We start from the raw sequence: 4,825 nt of genomic DNA, 5'->3' as shown, positions 1-4,825 counted from the left end.
ATACCATGCTATCATATTATTCTTTAACTTACAGAATTATTACGTTATTTGATTTTTTCACTTCTTGTACTACTGAATGTATATGTAGTTAAATGTATGTTTTTAAGTAGGAAAGCAAAGGAGAGGATATTTACCATTTTAGTATTTTCAAACATTATCTGTTAATTCATCATTTTGTCAGCATTGATGCATTTTAAAGGATTTTAGTGGGTATCTTATAAATATAACTTAAACCCACATCCAGATATTATTCCAGAAAAGTACATTTTACCCTGCTCTTTCCAAAAAGCCAATAGAAGGATTCTGGCATCAAATGGCTGTTGAATCCCTTCCAGTTCTACAAATTTCCTTCCAGGCTGAACTAGTGTGTGACCTCAATCTTTCCTTTGTCTATTTCCTCTTTTTCTCACTTAGCTCTTTAAATTCTTACACAGTAAGTAGTTAACCTTCACCAAGACCCCAAATTTGGTCTAAATGGGGACCTGTACACATGCTAACACATAGGCTGGTGACTAACAGCTTCCGTGTATAATATGTGGATGATTAAGAGCTCTGGAGATTTTACTTGGCCTGATTCTTAGACCCTCCACAGAGAGTTTATCTCCTCCACATGCAAAAATCTCTTTAATACATGAGCCTTTCTCTGTGCACAGGAGGAGGAAGGCTACAGAGAGAGGTCAAACAGAGGGAAGGTATTTCTAAAGAATATTTACAATTTGAAAAACAGTGGAGTTGTCTCATAAAATGCAATTACTTACAAGAAAAGCTCTCATTTAATGACAGAAGGTTCATTAATGTCACGTGTTGATGTATCCCTATAAACAAATGCGTTCATATATGCAACTTTTTGAGACAGAGTCTCTCTCACCCTGGATAGAGAGCTGTGGCATCATAGCTCACAGCAGCCTTAAACTCTTGGGCTCAAGTGAACCTCTTGCCTCAGCCTCCCGAGTAGCTGGTACTACAGGTGCTCACCACAATGCCTGGCTATCTTTTTTTTTTTGCAGTTTTTTTTTGGCCGGGGCTGGGTTTGAACCCGCCACCTCCGGCATAGGGCGCTGGTGCCCCACTCCTTTGAGCCACAGGTGCCGCCCAATGCCTGGCTATCTTTAGAGACAAGGGTCTCACTCTTGCTCAGGCTGGTCTGGAACTCCTGAGATCAAGGGATCCATCTACCTCAGCCTCCCAGAGTGCTAGGATTACAGGCATGAGCCACCTCGCCCTGCTCTCACATATGTAACTTTTTTGAAGCAGAAAAGTCCTGAATATTGTATGTGCTCTTCCAGTCTTACAGCACTTTTGTCCAAGTATGAGGAACATGTGATGATGTCCACAGTAATCCAAATGAAATGGTCTCATTTTTTTTCTCCTTTGAATACCCCTAGGTCAGAGTTCAAGAAGTTTTAGCACAACTGAAATACCATGTTTTTAAACAAGCTCCATTCTACAGAATGAAGGCTGTTATTCTAAATCTGGGAATAGGTGAACCCATGAACTCAACAGTCCCTAGGAATACTATCTATCACCTGGACAGCACCCATAGCTGCTGACAAGGGGCTGAACCTGTCCTGCAGCTACATGTCCTGGGGGTAAATTCCATTCAAGGCCTCTGATAGGAACAGATTCTTTACACTGCCCTGTATACTCTCAGTCAGTACAGGGCTTGTGTGTTAACAAGAGCTGCTTGAGCATTCAGAGTTTAGATGCCCAGTGCTCACAAGTGGAAGTCCACCCACATCTCAGTGTGTGGAGGTAAGATTCATCCTTCCCATTGAGCTATGGCTTAGAACTGCTTTCCTAGGTTTGCCTGTGAGCCACTTCCCTTATTCCTCATTTTTTGATAGTGTCATACTCACTGGCTTGCCTTTTACTACTAACCTGTGATTTTTATTTTTAAATCTTAAAAATTAGAGCTGAAAAGGACTGTTGGTTTGTCTAGTTTCAGCAGGGGTGTTCCCCATATATTTCCTATAGCTCTCACGACAAATTGCAACATTTCAGTGTTTTGGTTAAAAGCCAGCCTCAACCCGTTGCTGCTTCGGGGACATTTGGCACGGCATCTGCCCGCCTGTCCATACAGGAATGTGTAGGAGCACACTGCAGCCAACCCAGTAACCTTGACTCTGAGTTGCAAAGATGATCATAATTCTCTTCTGAGAGGACCTGGAGCCTTAAGCAAGAGGGCAGAGTCTACGTGACTAAAACATACCAACTTCCTCTTTCATAAGTCATCACATGATGAACTACAATTACAATTCCTGCCTTGTCTCTGTGAATTGCAGACACTTTGCCTCACCCTAGAAACCCTGCTCCTGTGAGTGGAGATGGCTGTAACTGCTGCAGCAGCCGCTTTGGAAGGGATCCAAATCCAGTGTGCGCAGGGAGGGAGGGCAGTGGGTGGAAGACAAAAACAAGGCTATGTTTACTTAGCATACATTGATAAAGCTGCTTCAGAGCTACATGAAAGGCCAGGCAGCATGAAAGACTTTTGATACAATATAAGGAATTGCTGCCCTGGATCCAGAGCCAGCCTTAACCCCCTTGATCCCAGATCCTTTTAAGGCAGGCAAGCCCAGAACTAAAATACCCCTTCCATTTTCCAGAGGGTACTGCATTAGGGAAGTTGAGACATTAAACTGGCAGTGTAAAGTAAGAGGGAAATGCTGTTTTGGAGAAGAAAAGCTCTGCTCTACAAAGATCCTGCAGACTCTCTCCAAGTCGAATCTGTATCTCTGATTCTATTTTGGGATGGAATGGCAGGCTCTCCCTTGACAGTATTACAGTGCCGGCTTGCAGGTAAAAGTATAATTAGGCCACCGTTCTAATGGACATGTTTCAGTGAGCGCTTAGTGGGGCCATTTCTTGGGGGTGTCAAGATGGCTCATCTCTCTGCAGCACAAAGACTGGCCTTCATCCCCTTTGGGCCATGGGCAGTGGGCCCTTGTGGCATGGGAAGCCACAAGTTAGAGTGTCACAGGGTCTCTAAAGAGGGTGACCAGAAGGACAGGTCCAGGAGATGCGAGATAGCAAGACCAGGAGGGACCAAATATGCTGGCACCAGCTGCTCCCTGGAGAGATCTGGGCAGGCCCCTTTCTCCCACCTTGCAGAGGGTCAGGCAGGACTGCAGGGCAGGATCCAGGGAGAGATGGGGGGGGACTTTTAAAGCAGACGCCCCTACTCTGCAAATCCCTAAGAGAAGAAATTCAAGGTTAGTTTGTAAAAACACGTTATGTCTGGCATTGTTTTCTGTGCCATTTTGGGGCAGGCTTTTTTTTAAAATATGCTTTAAGCAGCTCCCTCCACTGTTTCTCTAAGGGTGTTTTTCCTCTTCCTTGTGGTTAATCCTTTGAAGCAACCTGGCATTTTCAATAGCAACAACTACAGAGAAACGTCAGCAGGATTTTTTTCTCTCGCCACGTACCAATCCAGTTGTAGGAAAGATAATATAATTAATACCCTGTCCTTCCCACACTTAACCAGCTCACTCCAGTCCCAGGGGAGTGATGTGGGCCAGTGTTCCCAACAAAAGCAGCTCCAAAGGACGCCCTTACAGACCTGAAGTGTAAAAGTCCCAATTGAGAAAGAATAAGCCCGCGTCTATTCGCCAGTGGGACTAACGACCAGCCCAGAGTGAATTACCATAACACACACCAGCTCCTCCTCCCGATAAAAGTGTGAAACTCAAGTGCTCGTTTCAGTCAGGGCACAGGCTGTGGCTACAACTGCAGCAGCTCCCTGAGGGCCGGCCGCACCCCGCCTTCGCGCCAGACCGGTCTGCACCCACCGTGGGCTGAGCCCAGCTTGTGGGGCGGAAAGGGGAGCAAGGCTACCCGCGCCAGCTGCCTGTCCCGCGCGACGGCGGCTCGTGCGATCGCAAACCAGCCAGCCGGTCGCCCCCACAGCCCGCGGGGACCCCGCGGAGGCGAGCAGGCCCCACCTCTGTTTGCGCCCCCGCCTGCCGCCACCTCGAGTCCAAGTTCGAGCCCGGAGGCGGAACTCGGAGGGGGAGAGGCCCAGACTCCTCGGAGGGGGCGGGGCCTGCAGCGTGACGCGGCCGCGCTGGCCGTAGACCCCTGATCCCTGGAATGTGCGTTCGTTCAACCGGGCCCCGTGCCAGCGGCGCCGAGGCACGTCCGCGCAGAGCGTGCGCACTCGCGGCGGCGGCTGCCCGCGGCTCCGCGCCCACGTCACGCGCCCGCCGCGCGGACCTACATAAGAAGGCCGGGCTGCTAGCGCCGCGAGGCTCGCGCTCGGTGGGGCGGGCGGGCGACGACGGACGAGAGGACTCAGTGTCCGCTACTATTAATCCGTGCCGCGCCCCCTCCCTTCCAGAGGGCTCTGTGGAAAGTGCCCGAGCCAAGTGCAGGCGTGTAGACACGGCGCTAGCCTGGGGACGTTTACTCTTCCCAGTCGGGGAAACTTAAAGGGACAGGCTGGGCATGTGTCTTTCAGAAAACAAATGCAAGTGTAAAGCACAACTGGTGTCCAACCCGGGGCTTTCAAGTAACTCCTAACAAAACACACGCGGGAACCACGCTAGGACTAAAGCCCCCATCCTGGAGGGACTTGTGGAAACCAAGTGACAAAGTGTCCTCGCGTTAAAGAAAACAAAATACACCACTATTTGGCTCTTAAGAACCTGGGGGGGGGGTAGATTCTGAGAAGTAGTCGGCAGAGCTGAGTTGGGGGGAGAAGCGATGGAAAGTGGAGGAAAAGCAAACGCCCACTTAGCGCGGTATGCACCTTGGAGACCCTGGCAGCCGCGCGGCCGGCGGCGCTGGCCCGAGGGCGGGCGCCGAGAAGCGGGTCCCCCGGCGGCGCTCC

The sequence above is a fragment of the Otolemur garnettii genome, unplaced genomic scaffold (genome assembly GCF_000181295.1).
Source record: "Otolemur garnettii isolate 467f Iridium unplaced genomic scaffold, OtoGar3 scaffold00116, whole genome shotgun sequence".
Classification (NCBI taxonomy): domain Eukaryota; kingdom Metazoa; phylum Chordata; class Mammalia; order Primates; family Galagidae; genus Otolemur; species Otolemur garnettii.
This window is presented reverse-complemented; position numbering follows the sequence as displayed.